Genomic DNA, 17148 nt, shown 5'->3' with positions numbered 1-17148 from the left:
AATGCCTGGGCATGCTCCTGATGAGGTGGCAGATGGTCTCCTGAGGGATCTCCTCCCAGACCTGGACTAAAGCACACACACATACATACATACATACACCATGTTTCAAATTATGCATTGCTGCATGGACAGATAGTTTTGTCAAAAAAAAAGTTACATCAAAAACTATAAAACTATTTCCTGGTCAAATTACATTTTGATATATGAGCCCTTCTTTGAGATGACTTTCATCATGTTCAATCATGTTTCTCCTTTTATACCCATAGCAGCCAAGGAGTCAATGGTGTTTTTTGAAGCATAGGATGGTGCATTGTCCAAAATTATTTTATTTCAGAAGGCATGGTTCTGCTTTTTCTACTATGAATGGTTGGTTAGGAACTCTGCATATCTTGCAGAGGTCATTTTAACATCGTAACGGAACTGACCAGCTCGCTCACCAATATTCCAGGCAAAATCACCTCTCCCCTTCCTGATGTCACAATCTTGTTGTAGCAGAGGGGACATTCACCAACCGTCTGGACCATCAAGTGTAGTGAATAAAACTGTCTGAAGACTAGTTTTCGTGTATTTCTGAGCCCACTGGAACGTTTCCCTTTGTAAACTTTGCTAAGTTGGCTAAAATACAGCTTTATGCTCAGCTGCAAGCCTGTGAGACCATCCTGCATCAAGGTTATTGAGACTCCAGAGACACCAGCAGCTTCAAATACTTGTTTGCTGCTCAACAGTGATGTTTGTAGAGCTGCCCTTTAATACAATTAATTTGTCTGACAGAAACTTTCTTTAATAAGCCTTTATCTGGCTGTATTCGCAGATGCTCTGTATTTCTTACATTTTTTAACAGTTCGATGATCTTCAGTTTTTCGAGAAATAATTTTTTTTGCAAGAAATTGCACCGTTTAACACTGTCTTCAGAAACATCTTTCTTTCTTTATTTATTGCATGAGAACCATGACATGTTTAATAACGTGGAACAACAAGTACATTCCCTGACAAACTAATCCACAAATCTGTCTGAGCCTGATGCCAACGCTGTATAACGCTGTTGAAGCGTTTTGGAAATACAATGCCAACAGGCTGCAATGTGTTGCTTAAAGTAACTTTAAATCTGTATCTTTGGCAGGCAGGTGTCCCACAAGGTTTAATTCTGGGTAAAATTGTTTGGCATTGTTTCCTCTGGAGATGTCCATATTTAGAGCTAACAAAACATCTAGGAGGTGATTCTAGATATGCCTGGTTAAAAAAAAAAAAAAAAAAACAAAGCCAGCAAAGCAGGCAATTGAGAGGCTAACCGATGAATTCAGAGACTGTTAAACTTTGTTGAACTTTTTGTGGAAACTGGATGAAAAAAAATTAACCACTCAGGAGCTAAGGCACACCTTTTAATTCGTAGTTTTTTGGCCAGTGGACATTACTCAGCTGAATTATAGAACGAGGCTACGCAAGCCTATATCTATCTATTTGGGTAATCTCTTTCTATGCTAAATTCACTCTTGTAATGACAGAGGTTTAGGAATTGCACTTTTTAAAAGAATATATAAACTAATGAAACACAAAATAAAATTTGAGGTTCAACCTAGAAATATCTTTATATAATTATATAGTTTTTAATATTCTGCACTGTATCGTTAAAGAAAAGACCGTTTTTTCCTGTCTTTTGTGGCCATCTTTCATATGATTGACTTTTAGATGTTTACAGCTAAAGACTGCGCCATGGTCAAAGAAAAAAAATGCTGTTGCCCAACGCTACTGTGTCTGATCCACATGTACCACTGCAACAAACAAACATGCCATTACTACATCAGTGTTAAGAATGGTCCAACACCAAAAAAAAAAACAACAAAAAAAAAAAACAACACTTGTTCTGTGTTTGTCCTGAGGGGGTCCTGGGCTAACAACATATACAGAAACTGATAGACTACAGTCTAATTGCAGAACAAAGTGCAAGAATATGGTAGGAGAAGCTGATAAAAATTAAATCTAAAAGATTTAGAGGATAGATACAAGAAGGCACACTTAAAGTGGCTAGTCGTACATGTGATACAAAATCATGTTATATAACATCCACTGTGTACTTTTTATAATTTTATAATATATTTTTAATTTAATACACCACAGCTAAATTACATTAACATACCCTTAAGCAATTTTAGATGTAGCTTGTCACTAACCATGTTAGTCTTTGTACAACAATGTCACTTTTTTTTTTTTTTTTTTTGAAGAAGAAGAAGTCATGCCATTTCAAGTGCACTCCATAATTAAAGCAAAAGGAGAACAAATACTTTGAAATTTTGAAATTCACATTGAAATAAAATTCTACTTTTCACCCACATATGCCAATATAATTTGTAGTGAAAAAATAGCATTAGAAAATAAGGAAAAATAGAAGCATTTCTTAGATTTTAGGATGCCGCTTTAACCCATAAAAAAATGCAAATATAACAGCATATTGACTCTGAAAATAATTACACATCTTAATGGACATTTAAAGGACGAGTGTTATTGTGTAATAAGAAATTAGTGTGGTAATAGGAAAGGGTTAAAGTGTTAATTCTTATTCATGGTTGATACTGTATTTTCTTTATGTCTGTGGCAGCTAGCTCAAAGGGAAAGTTTGGGGTTTAAGTCTATTGGCCTTTATCAAAGCATTTTGGTACCTGTAAAAGAAAAAAAAAACTGATTTGTTCTCTAGGTATTGGCTTATATAATGGATTGAAAAGATTAACGATGATCGATTGCTCATGCCTATGCCAGCCAAGAGGGGGCGCTCTCGCTGTGTCCCTCTACATTCATCATAAAGACCAAGAAGAGACTGCACAACCTGTTTGTTCTTTAATTATCTTCCCTTTTACAGGGCTACTACAATTTTGGAGGCACCACTGGGATGTGTGTATGCTAAGGCCATACCTTGTCACGCACACCCTTTATGAACACACAAGCCAGCAGCAGAGTGGGGTAGGGGATTGAGGTGGAGGTCAAGTAGGCAGCTGACAGAGCAGTGCATGCACTTGAGGTACAAGGTGTGCTAGAGGCAGCATTAAAGTCACTGTCCAGCCACAACAATACTGCTCACTCACACTGCAGGAATGGATGCACTAATAGAGACTCAGGAGGAAATTGCTGAAATATTATGAGCTTCTCTCTGGATAATGTGCATAGCATTAAGCAGCTTCCTCTGCATTCATAATGAAGGCCTAGACGACGACAACAACAACGACAACGACAACGACGACAACAACAACAACAGATATGAATGCAATACAAATGGCTTCTTGAGTTAACCCTGCCAACTCTCAGTACATAGCACCGAGACAAATCCTCCAGCCAGCGTGGCATAAAGACCAAGATATCTGGTCAAATCGGTGAACCTGGCCAAAAGGACTCCAGTCTTGCTCGTCAGATTGAAACCGGATTGAATAAGGGCCTTTCAGAGCAGGAAATCATTCATGCAGTAATCAGAACAATCACACCAGGGCTTCAGTTGCGCAGCTACTTAGCACTAGCATGACTGATTTCAGGATCCTCAGGACGTCACCCCTCCTCCTTACCAGCAATCAGCAGGACCATAAGTCGGCCTTTATTATGTTAATTCACAGAGAGGCACTGAGGCAGCAGCTCTGTAGTACATCCAGAAAGCCTACTAGTACTACTAGAATCTCTTTCTCTCCCCATGTCTGTAAATATATAAAATACTGATTGTTGTTGTTAGTGTAATATCTCCACATCCTTATCAATGAAAATTAAGAAATTGTGGCCACGATTTGTTGTCGGCATATATATCATAAAATTTGTCAATGTATTAATACACAAATTCTGCCCTCCGTTCCTTTTCAAGAAAATGGCCTTAGATAGACAGATCCACAAAACCCAATTTTGACCAGACAAGACGAGATGATTTCATCACGAGACATGGCCAACAGTACATCATCTTTGTCAGAGCACTTCCAGTCAGCCAGCTAACTTTGTCATACCAGGAGAGCTGAACAGAGCTGTCCCAGAACTGACCTTCCCCTATTTTTGTATCAAATCAATCTTAGGTGTTGATGTGCCCTGCTGTTTAATTCTAACCTTCTCCTCGTAAGTAAGACTATCAAATGGCTTTGCCAAAATCAGGTTGCTAAACTGAAACAGGGAAATACTATGAGTGTAAATAAAACACACAATGAATAATGGAAATGCTTAAGTAATTTCACCAAGCAAACACCAAGAAATGGGTTGCAGTTTGTCTTTTGATAATAGCTCAAAATAACTGGTCAATCAAAATAGGATTCAGCCTTTGGACTGATCCTCCAATCATCTTGCAGAAGCTCCGCATCCTGACCCGACCATAGCTCCATTCACCCCAGAGACGCTCAGCGCCCGGTGGGTGCGACAAAATCGTGGCATTTATCCAATGACCGGCGAGTTTCGAAGCAATGAAAAAAAACGTCCCATGCAGTCCCGTTCAAGTGAAAAGACGCTCAGCGTCTGACGCTTTTGTAGTCAATGAAATGTTAACAACTGCACATTTGACCTTTAATTTTTGAAGGAATGACATTCCTTATCATTACCAAGACAATAGGCGTTAATCGCTTCACAGCAGGGGAGTGGGCTATGTTAGAGCCATAAATAAGATCTCATTTGTTTGAGTTTTTGTATTTTTTGTATTATTTAATGAAAGTAACTGATGTCAGTTTAATTGAGTGGAACATTTACTATGGGACTTATTTTGATAGTGTGTAAACAGGTGCTTTAGTAGGAAGAACACTAGTTAGAACACAGAGTGAAGATTTTGGAAGCACGGATACACACAGTTTTTTGACCGTGCTTACCGTGTTTAGAACTTGTAGGAAGGAAACTGTAATAAGAGGAAACCTTTGGATTGCATTTTTCTTACATAAAGGCTTTTTTGTTGAAATCACGGTTTTCACGCGTCCATTACGCTCCTAAGTGCTTCCTAATTCTTGAATGACACCGATACTGGATCTGCTGCCATATCATTAGTCAAAAAACTAAGATCCATACAAAAAGAACGGACATTCAGCTGAGAAAGGAAACAGAACGTGGATGGAGGAGATTGATGGTGAGAGCAAAGGAGCCATTCTCAAGATTGATGGTGCTTTATAAGTACAGCTTTCCTGCTACTAGAAGCTAACAGTGCTAACGGAGCTGTAAAGGAGTTTAGCCCCAGGAACTCATCCTGATTATATTGGAACTGTTTGACATTCGAGTTTGATGAGTTGATGAAGATATGTTCATAAAGTTGAATCAGAAATACTGAAAGGTTTTACCAAGCTGTATGAAGAATTAATCATGCTCAATAACAGCATTGTGCAGCTTTTACCATCTGATGAAGCGAGCGCAGATCAGTTTAACTGGTATGAGCCAAGGTCTACTGCCATTAAAGGGTTTATGCGTGGGACAGAAAGGTGGATAAAAGGAACAAAGGAATATACAGGACGAAGATGATGTTACTCCACATGATTGTGTCTCAGTGGTAGCCCAACGCAGTCGAAAAGGCAAGACTAAAGCTGGTTCCAGTACTGCTAGTTCTTCAGTTGTGTCATGCACTAGCTCTGTGGCACGCATGAAAGAAGAAGCAAAAAGAGCAGCTCTTTTAGCGCAAGCAGAATCACTAAAAAAGAAGAAGGCGATGCAGCTGCAAGAGGCAAACATAAGAGCAGAGATGGAACAGTTAGAATTAGAAACTGCAATTGCAGCCTCTACTGCTAAGCTGAATGTGTTTGAGAGTCATGAAAGCCCTCGTGATGCCCTGAATGAATATGTGGCAGCCATGTTGCCAAGTACAGATGTACATAGCCACATACAAGGGGGACATGGTTCTCTAGCTGAATCCCCTACAAATATTATGAGAGCACACCCTGTACACGAAGTTCACAGCCTGGCAACAAGTTATAACTACAAGGATCAAGATCATATTCCTGACACTACCACTAAAAGTATGGAACATGTACCTCGTGCATATCTTGTTCATCAAGTGCCTACAGACAGAGCCTCATTTGACGAGCCTCAGGAACCCATGCCTGCAGGGAACAGGATTTACGAAGTGATGCGACATCAGAACATGACAACCGAGATGTTGGTCAAGCAACAAGATCTGTCACTATTACCCAAAAGAGACATTCCTGTTTTTGCTGGTGATCCGCTCACCTATAGATCTTTTCTTAGAACTTTTGAAAATGCCATTGACAGCAAGACACAGAATGCTAGAGACAAACTTTTCTTTCTGGAACAGTATACTAGTTGAGAACCACAAGAACTGGTGAGAAGCTGTGAGCACATGCCTCCAGAGAAGGGCTACAGAGAAGCTAGGCTATTGCTTCATCATATGGTGATTACTCATCATATGGTGATGAGTTGAAAATAGCAATGGCTTACATTGAGAAAGCCTTGAAGTGGCCACAGATAAAGGCAGAAGATGCTAAGGGCTTGAATGCCTATGCTCTCTTCTTGATTGGTTGCAGAAACACCATGCAGGATGTTGACTACATGGATGAAATGGATAACCCAACGAACACGAGAGCCGTACTGTCTAAACTACCTTACAAGATGAGAACATGTGGCATCTGACCTGCTGGAGAACAGAAAAAGGAGAGCTAAGTTTACAGACTTAGTAAGTTTCATAGAGAGACAAGCCAAGATTGCCATAGATCCTTTATTTGGCGACCTTCAAGGAGCCAGTGTTTCAGTTGGACAGAAGGAAAAGGTCACACCTGTCAAGAAAGCCAAAGGAAACACTACAAAAGAGTAGCAGTTTTGTTATAAGCATTGACACAGACCAACAAAATGCGGCGCAGTCAAACTGTGATGCCACGGGCAATGTATTTTGAAAAAGGGCCTTTATTTTGACACGTCGGCTCAGCGCCCTAAAACTTTATCGTTCTCTTTGGTGCGGCATTGCCAGTGAGTACATCTATGTTGGTTGTCCTGTGAAAGGGATAAATTAGTGTATAAATAAATAAATAGTTTGGTCGAATGTTTTATGAGAGAATCGGTTGATTTGTGTGGAAACGGTACAGCAGTTATTGTGCAGCTAATGATACATGACTAAGCTAATGCTAACGATTCCTTTGGATAAATAGCATATACTTAATTAGCACCGTAGCTAAGTTAAGTGTAGTATTTGATTGTCTTTCTGACCTACTTACCTGGGTTTTGTAATACTTACGAATTTTATTTTGATGTGTACCTAATGTTTAGGTATTATTAATGCTTACTTTGTGTATCTGGATTTATTTCAGTTTTACTCTTCTTTTCAATAAATCTCGCTGATTTACAAGACCTGCCTCTTCCTTGGGGGATTGGTTGAAGAGATGAGTTTAGCTGGCTGTTGGCTTTAAGAACAGTACACAAACCAAAGTGCAAAGACAGACCAGTCCAAATCCAAGCCAGAGACATGTGTGTACTGTGAAAAGAACCACACTGTGGAAAACTGAGAAGTTCAAGAGGCAGATACACAAGGATAAGATTGACTTTTTGAAGTCTAAAGGTCTCTTGTTTCGGATGCCTTGTACAAGGTCACCTAAGTAAAGATTGCACCAGGAAATTGACCTGTCCGATATGTTCACGAAAACATCCAAGCATTCTACATGTGCAGAAGGAAGAAATGGCATCAGTCAAGGAGGACAAGAAAGGCACATCTGAGTCACAGTCCACTAGTTCCGTAAAACAGGAGACATGTGGATGCACTGGGGCCGGAAGTAGGGAATGTGTTTTGGCCATTGTTCCTGTAAGACTCAAGTCCAAGAAAGGTACACAGACAGTGGAGACCTATGCCTTCATTGACTCAGGCAGTTCAGCGACTTTTTGTACTGAGAAGGTCATGAGAATGCTGAACCTTAGGGGCAGGAAGACGGAGATTTTGCTCCGAACTATGGGTCAGGAGACGCTTGTCCATAGCCATATCCTGTCAGATCTGGAAGTTGCTGGACTTGAAGAGAACAAGTACATTGACTTACCTTCTGTGTTCACACAACCTGAAATTCCTATCCACAAGGAAAACATTCCCCAGCAGAAAGACCTCCAGAGGTGGACTTACCTTGAAGAGGTACGCCTGCCGAGTATCAATGCAGAGATTGGCCTGTTGATTGGCGCTAATGCTCACAAGGCAATAGAACCATGGCAAGTCATTAACAGCCAAGGTGATGGTCCATACGCAGTAAGGACAGCGATTGGATGGACTGTCAATGGTCCCATCAGAAGAGGAGAACATCTTCAGGACGTAGATGAAGGATTGCAGGGTTTCACTGTCAACAGGATATCCATGGCAAGCATTGAAGAGTTGTTAACTCAGCACTTTAACTCTGATTTCTCAGAGCGCAGCTGTGAGGACAGAACAGAGATGTCACAAGATGATAGGCAATTCATGAAAGAGGTGGAACAGTCTTGTCAGTTCATTGATGGACATTACTGTATTAGTCTTCCATTTAAGAACAGGTATGTGAAGAAGCCCACTAATCGCAGTCATGCAGAACAAAGAGCAATCAACCTTAAAAAGAAGCTCAATAAGAACTCTGAATTCCACACTGACTACAAGGCCTTCATGCATGACATCATAGCAAGGGGCTATGCAGAAAGGGTTCCTGTGGAAAGTCAGCCTAAGGAAGGCGAGGTCTGGTACATCCCACACCATGGGGTGTACCACCCTAAAAAGAAGAAAATTAGAGTTGTCTTTGACTGCACAGCTACATATCAAGGGGTTTTGTTGAATAACCAGTTATTCCAAGGGCCTGATCTCACAAATAGTTTGATCGGAGTGTTGACAAGGTTTAGAGAGGAGTTAGTTGCAATGATGGCCGACATAGAGGCAATGCTTTACCAGGTCAGGGTACCGCCCAAGGACTCTGACTTCCTCCATTTCCTCTGGTAGCCAGATGGAGATTTGAACAGAACGCTTCAAGAATACAGAATGACTGTACACATCTTTGGGGCTACTTCCTCCCCAAGCTGTGCTTGATTTGCATTGAGGAAGACAGCAGAAGACGGAAAAAATGAGACAACAGCTGAAGCTGCCAACCAGTTGAGAGAAATTTTTACTGATTGTAAAAAGTTTGATGACTGCTTGACAGCTGTAGCTTCTGAAGAGCAAACCATATCACCTTCACAGTCTTTGAAGGCTTTGATCTAACCTGACAAAATGGGTTAGTAACAGTAGACAAGTTTTGTCATGTATCCCTGAGAATAAGAGAGCTGCAGAGGTGAAAGACTTAGACTTGAGCAAAGACACTCTGCCAACAGAAAGAGCCTTAGGAGTCCAGTGGTGTACGGAGACGGACACCTTCAGGTTCAGAGTGAACGTGCCAGAGAGACCAACCACTAGAAGAGGAATACTCTCAGTAGTGAGCTCAGTCTATGACCCTCTGGGGCTAGTTGCTCCATGTATCCTCCCAGCTAAACTGATTTTGAAAGAGCTTTGCCAAGAGAAATTAAGCTGGGATGAAGAGATCAATGAAAGGCATTCACGAAGATGGCTGCAGTGGCTTTCAGAGCTGTCCAGCTTCCAGGTAGACAGATGTATCTACTTTGGTCCCACTCTCAAAGCTCAGATACACAATTTCTCAGATGCAAGTGAGAGTGGTTACGGTACAGCTTCCTACATTCTGCTTACCAGTAAGGATGGAAAGAAGTGCTGCACACTGCTTATGTGTAAATCAAGAGTGGCACCTCTAAAGAAAGTAACAGTCCCTAGGATGGAACTTACTGCCACAGTCATAGCTATGAAAGTGGACAAGCTGTTAAGACAGGAAATGGAGATCACACTACAAGAGACTGTTTTTTGGACGGACAGTCTGACTGTGCTTAGGTACATAGAGAATGATGCTTCTCGCTTCAAGACCTTTGTGGCCAATCGAGTTGCATTCATCAGGGAACCCCAGTGGAGATATGTGAATAGTTCACTAAATCCAGCAGATGTAGCTTCAAGAGGTATGAAGTTTACCTCACTCACCAAGCATGACAACTCATGGTCCACCTTTCCTTTGTGAAGATGAGCCTGAGTGGCCTACAAGACCTGACATACACAACACCATGGACGATGATGGTGAAATCAGGAAGACAACCCTAGTCACTCTCGTTAGCACAACCAAAGTTGCAGCCATGACAACATTGGTAGAATATTACTCTGACTGGCATAGATTGAAGAAAGCGGTTGCATGTATGCTGCGTTTGAAAGACTTGCTTCACTACTTTGCTAACAAGAGAAAGGAATGCAAAGCTGTTGTTGCTATAACAGAGGCGGATAAAAGAAAACAGAACTTGAAAGTTCAAGAAGAAATGAAGATTGAGACAGTCAGTGGGCAAGAAACCTTTCTCAGTGGAAGATTTGGAGAATGCAGAAATTGAGCTGATATGTCAGTCAAATGGAGATGTATCCGGAGGAGTTCGTTTCACTCCAAGGAAAGGATGCACAAGTTAAGAAGTCTAGTCCACTCTACAGATTGGATCCTGTACTGCAAGATGGTGTCATCAGAGTGGGTGGTCGGCTGAACAAGTCAGCCATGCCAGAAGAATCCAGATTCCTGGCAGCGCTACACAAGGATCACCACCTTGCAAGGCTGATTCTGATGCATGTTCACCGTCAGAATGGTCACTGTGGAAGAAATCATTTAATTGCAAAGGTCAGACAGCGATACTGGATTCCAGGATTGAACAGAGCCACTCGCACAGTGATATCCAGTTGCATTACATGCAGGAAACTGCACGCAAAACCTCCAGAGCAAAAAATGGCAGACTTACTTGAGGAACGTGTACTCCCTGACCAGCCTCCCTTTACACATGCAGGTGTAGACTATTTTGGACCCTTTGAGGTCAAAAGAGCATGCAGCATGGTAAAACGCTACGGAGTCCTGTTCACATGCCTTGCACTTAGAGCAGTACACATAGAGGTGGCTCACTCTTTAGATACCTCATCATGCATTAATGCCATCAGAAGATTTATCTGTAGAAGAGGTCAAGTGTCTACTATGCGCTCTGACAACGGCACAAATTTTATTGGTGCAGAGAGAGAACTCAGAAGCTCTAGAAGAGCTTGATCACTCTCAAATCAGAGATGATCTGATGCAGAAAGGCATCACCTGTATTTTTAACACCCCAACTGCCTCCCACCAAGGTGGAATATGGGAGCGACAGATTCGCACTGTCAGGAAGGTTTTGAATTCTGTATTGAGACAGCAGGTGTTGGATGATGACGGCCTTCACACTCTGCTAAGTGAAGTTGAAGCAATCATCAACGATCGACCTTTAACTGCTGCCTCTGATGATCCCAACGACCTAGAGGTTTTGACTCCAAATCATCTTCTGTTAATGAAAAGGCAACCAGCTCTTCCACCTGGTGTGTTTAACAGGGATGATCTCTACTCCCGTAGAAGATGGAGACAAGCACAATATATGACCAATTGATTTTGGTCAAGATGGACCCAGGAATAACTCCCGTTGCTGCAAGAGCGACAGAAATGGCACACACGCCAGAGAAATCTCACTCCTGGAGACCTTGATCTCATTGTGGACCATTCAGCCCCAAGGAATGCTTGGTTGACTGGAAGAATCCGGAAGACCTACCCAGACTCAAGAGGAGTGGTCAGACCTACCCTCAGACGATTTGTTCAGTCTCACCATCAATAAAACAGAATTATATAAACAGATCACTACCGAAGCTCAGCGCAGTAAAAAGAGTGACCACAAAGCTTTCTAATACTCATGCTGGACTACTTCTTTCGGCTGCTCCCTTTAGGGGTCGCCACAGCGGATCATCTGCCTCCATCTTGCACTGCCTCCTCTACTTTCACACCAACCATCTCCATGTCCACCTTCACTACATCCACTACAAACCTTCTCTGAGGTCTACCTCTTCTCCTTCTACCTGGCAGCTCCATCTCCAACATTCTTTGACCAATATATCCACTATTCCTTCTCAACACATGTCCAAACCATCTCAACCTGGCCTCTCTGGCTTTATCTCCAAACTGCTCCACCTTCACTGTCCCTCCGATTTGCTCATTTCTAATCTTGTCCATCCTTGTCACTCCCAACGAAAATCTCAGCATCTTCATCTCCACCACCTCCAGCTCAGCCTCTTGTCTTTTAGACAGAGCCACAGTCTCCAAACCATACATCATCGCAGGACGCACTACTGTCTTGTAAACCTTCCCTTTCACTCTTGCTGCTATCCTTCTGTCACACATCAGCACTGACACCCGTCTCCACCCACTCCATCCTGCCTGCACCCTCTTCTTTACCTCTTTTCTACACTGTCCATTGCTCTGGTTGACCCAAGATATTTGAAGTCATCCACCTTTATGACCTCTACTCCTTGCATCTTCACCTTTCCTCCTGCCTCCCTCTCATTCACACACATTCACTACAGGCTGTAGGAACATGGGCTCACTGGGTTGCAGAGTGACCGTATTCAGCATTATCTCCATTATCATTATATACCTCTCAGACCCCAACATTACAGATGAAGTGCTTCTTGAAAGATTAAACATAGCCTGCACAAATGAAACAGAAAAACCAAAACGTAAAGCATATGGGTCTGACCGCACTGCTACTGTTTGTTGTGCACAGTTAGTAGAACACTCTTCTCAACTGAAGTGTCATGCTAAACAGACGAAGCAAGATATTTGGTCACAACTAAGGAGTCTCAGTGAGGACACTGCACAAATTAAAGAGACAATACAGCAACCTGTCTTGGTACCTCAGCAAAGTTTTGTGGTCTCCAGTCAGAAACCAGAATGTTCACAAAACAACAGTCTTCAAAAAAATCTCTCTCAGAGTTACCAGCAGTCAGCAGAATGGGGTGTGGCAGGATATGAACATCTTTGTGGTCCGAGTGTAATCCAAAATGATCAACAGCAAGGGCCCTGTATAGAACATGGACAGCAGCTGTGGAAACAAAATCAGTCTGTTGATGACCATGTGTATCAGCCTTCAGCATTCCAGCCACAGCAAGCTCCCACTCCATACTAGTACCATGTGCAGTTCCAGCAGTTCTCTGAATTACAGCAATACCCAAGCAATGCCAAACCACATTAGTTTCCAGTACTACAGCAACCTTCTTCAGCCCTACTTCTACAGTATACAACATCACCTCAGTACACTGCCCAGCCTCTGCATGGTGTAACTCAGGGTCAATTTCTAGTCAGGTCTCGACAGCTGTGCTTGACAGCACAGTGATCGGTGGCTCTGTGATCTGCTAGTATTCATTGAGCGTTTGCTTCATCTGTTTTCTCTCTTTTTATTGTATACCAACCATCTGTAGACCCTTATAGGCCAATTTCAGAGGATTATCTCCTACAGAGAATGAAGATTACAGTTTAGCTTTCCAACAAAAGCTAGTGGTAAGATTTAAATCCACTGAAGTAGTAAGTACCTCCATCCTCTACTATAGCTGTCTTTACTTGTGTGCATTGTGGCATGTATAGTGATAATCCTCTCTCCACCACTAGGGATAACAATAGTGGTTAAATTTGTGAGAAGTGCCAGTTAATATCTACTCTAGTGGAGAAGGTGAATCAGTTAGAGGTGCGCATCCAGGGCTTAAATCAGGGATAAAGAGCAGAGTTCAGTGTTATCTACCCCGGGTGCCTCAAGGACAGTTAGTGCCCCACTGACTCCGGCATTAGAGCCCCCACAGTAGGGTGAATGGGTGACATCTCGGCGGCATAGTAACAAAGCTAACACTAAAGCTAGCCCACCTGAGCACCACACTCCACCTATTCACGTATCAAACAGATTTTCTCCACTTGGTGAAACACCCACCGAGGAGCCTGTCAGAGGTGCTCTGGTTATAGGAAGCTCTATTGTGCGACACGAAACTAGCTACTCCTTTAGGGGCACCAGCAGCTAGAGTTATCTGCTTACGAGGAGCCAGGGCGCCGGACATTAGAAGCAGCCTTAAGCTATTAGCAAAGAATAGATATTCAAGGATAGTGGTTCACGTAGATGGCAATGATATTCATATGCGGCAGTCTGAAGTCACTATTATTAAAAAGGTGGTCAAAATAGCCCATACAATGTTCGATGCCGTAATATGCTCTGGCACTCTTCCAAGATGACTGGGTGCTGAAGCTTACAGCAGGCTTTGGGCACTACACTGCTTGATGTCCAAGTGATGTGCAGAAAATCATGTGGGCTTTATAGATAATTTGTCCAAGTTTGAGGGGAAGTCTGGTCTCATAGGGCGGGACGGTGTTCACCCCACACAGGAGGGCGCCGCTCTGCTATCGTGCAGCATATCCCATTGTCTATTAGTTCGTCGGTAGTGCAGGATAGATAGTTGCTGTCTGTCCAGAGCCGGGACCAGGCAGCAGACAAACAGGCTAAACTGACTGTCTGCTCGCTGCCTTGAGACATCACCTAGGTATAACTATATTGAGACTGTTTCACTCCCCCGAATTAAACACAAACTTAGAAAATCTCCATCAGTTTGTTTAAATAACTTAATATAAAAATATCAGATCCAGTGTCTAAGTGCAGTATCTCTGAAGTAAGGTTTGGTTTGTTTAATATAAGATCACTCAACCATAAGGCTCTCATTGTAAACAATACAATAATTTATAATAAAATTGATGCATTATGTCTCACAGAAACATGGATTAAACCTGATGACTACTTCTCATTAAATGAAGCCACCCCTGTAAAGGAGTTGGTGTGTGTCATTGCTGTAATCACACTTTAGATTTAGTTTTGACTGTAGGTGTTGACATACATAATCTAACTGTTATTCCACAAACATCAGTAGTTTCAGATCATTACCAAATTTTATATGAACTAGGTCTTAGTGAAAATGTATATACACATCACCCCATTATTACATGGTGTTCAATAATGCCAGAACCAGCTCAACACTTTATTGAAATCATTCTAGACTTATCATCTGTAGCTTTTCCTTCATCAGACCCAACAGAGCTAGACAGATTAACAGACTGCCTAGAAAATATGTTCCGATCAAGCCTAGATAACATTGCACCTATAAAAATTAAAATGATTCAGCTGAAAAAGCTCGCTCCATGGTACAACAATGAAATATGCACCTTAAGACAGACAGTACAGAAATTAGAGCACAAATGGTGACTAACCAAGCTGGAAGTATTTCACTCTGCTTGGAAGGACAGCCTTAGCAGGTACAGAAAGACACTTATCAAAACATGCTCAGCATACCTGTCTTCACTTATCGAAATCAACAAAAACAATCCTAGAGTTTTATTTAGCGCAATCACAAAACTTATCAAAAACCAGGCAGGATCTGAAACTCAAATACATTGCAACTATAGCAGCAATGATTTTATGCACTTTTTCCAATAACAAAATCGAGAATATTAGACAAAAAGTTCAACTGATACCAGTAACCTACCCATTTGTCTGGTTTGGCTGAAACAACACAAAATGTGGTTATAGAAGAGAGACTGGAAACATTTTGTCCACTTCAGCAGTCAGAACTAGAAAAAAATAATATCTTCCTCAAATTCTGCAACACGCACACTTGACATGATTCCAACAAACATATTTAAGCAAGTACTACCAGCTATGACTAAATCCATTTTAACAATAATAATTCTTCTCTTAGAAGAAGAGCACCCCCCCCCCCCCGACCCTGATGGAGAAGCGGCTTGGAAAATGGATGGATGGATAATTCTTCTCTTAGCCTAGGTCATGTACCCAAATCATTCAAACTAACAGTGATTAAACCTTTGATAAAGAAGCTAAATCTTGACCCCAGCGAATTGTCAAGCTACAGACCTATTTCCAGCTCATCATTTATTTCTAAGATTTTACAAAAAGCTGTAGTCCAGCAACTCTTCCTATCTACATAAGAACAACATATATGAAAAATTCCAATCTCGTTTTAGGCCCCTCCACAGCACAGAGATGGCTCTAGTTAAAATGATCATCTTGCCTCTGATCAAGGCCATGTATCTCTGCTGGTACTACTTGATCTAAGTGCAGCTTTTGACACTATAGATCACTGTTCTCTTAGACTACAAAACATGGTTGGAATTAGAGGAATAGTGTTATCCTGGTTCACATCCTACCTCAACGACCGGTTTCAGTTTATACAAATAATGTATCATCTAATTATAAAAAAGTGAAATATGGAGTTCCACATGGTTCTGTTTTAGGTACTCTGTTATTCACATTATACATGTTACCATTAGGCTTAGTTATAAATAGACATGGAATTAGTTTCCACTGCTATGCTGATGATACACAACTGTACACATCAGCCAAACCAGATGATAAATCCAGATTAAATAAAATAGAAGATTGTGTAAAAGATAAGAAACTGGATGCTACAGAATTTCCTTCTTTTAAACTCATAAAACAGAAGTTCTTCTTGATCCAAAGGCTGCTCGGAATAAATGCTCAGATTTAAATGTTAAATCTAGCTGATTTCTAAAAATCGGTGTGACGATTGATTCAGATCTAACATTTAATCAACACAGCGTTTCTTCACCTCCGAAACATTTCAAAGTTAAGAAATGCGTTATCCCTACATGACGCTGAAAAATTAGTACATGCCTTTATAACTTCAAGGCTAGATTACTGTAATGCATTGTAGTCAGGATACTCCAACAGGAACCCAAATAAACTTCAATTAGTTCAGAATTCTGTAGTTGGATTAGTAACTAAAACCAAAAAAATTTTTTATCCCATCAGCCCAGTTTTATCAGCATTACTGTGGCTTCCTATCAAATTCCGTATTGACAATAAAACTCTTATTGACATATAAAGCCCTGCAGAGTCCCTCACCGGAGTACCTGCAAGATCTTATTTCTCATTATGAACCATCATGTTTACTCAGATCACAGGATGCTTTTCTTATAAAGCCCCCAAATTGTGGAATAATCTCCCAGTTAATGTTCGGGACTCTGACACAGTCTCAACCTTTAAGTCTAGACTGAAAACTTACTTGTTTAGGTTAGCTTTAGCCTTCCCCTTTAGATAAAGGCAGGAGATCCAGGGGTTCATGGACAAAGAGGCTTATGACAGATATTGGTGCTGTTGACCCACCACGTCACACGATCACACAGGTTTGTTGACGGTGGAGTGGGGGGATCCAAGTGTCTCAGGATACTCCCATATCTACGTTACCTTCTGGTTCTCTCCTTTTAGTTTATGCTGTTATAGTTAGATCTGCCAGAGTCACCAGCCACA

The sequence above is a fragment of the Pygocentrus nattereri genome, chromosome 21 (genome assembly GCF_015220715.1).
Source record: "Pygocentrus nattereri isolate fPygNat1 chromosome 21, fPygNat1.pri, whole genome shotgun sequence".
In the NCBI taxonomy this organism is placed as follows: domain Eukaryota; kingdom Metazoa; phylum Chordata; class Actinopteri; order Characiformes; family Serrasalmidae; genus Pygocentrus; species Pygocentrus nattereri.
The sequence above is the reverse complement of the archived record's forward strand: the minus strand, read 5'-3'. Positions refer to the sequence as shown.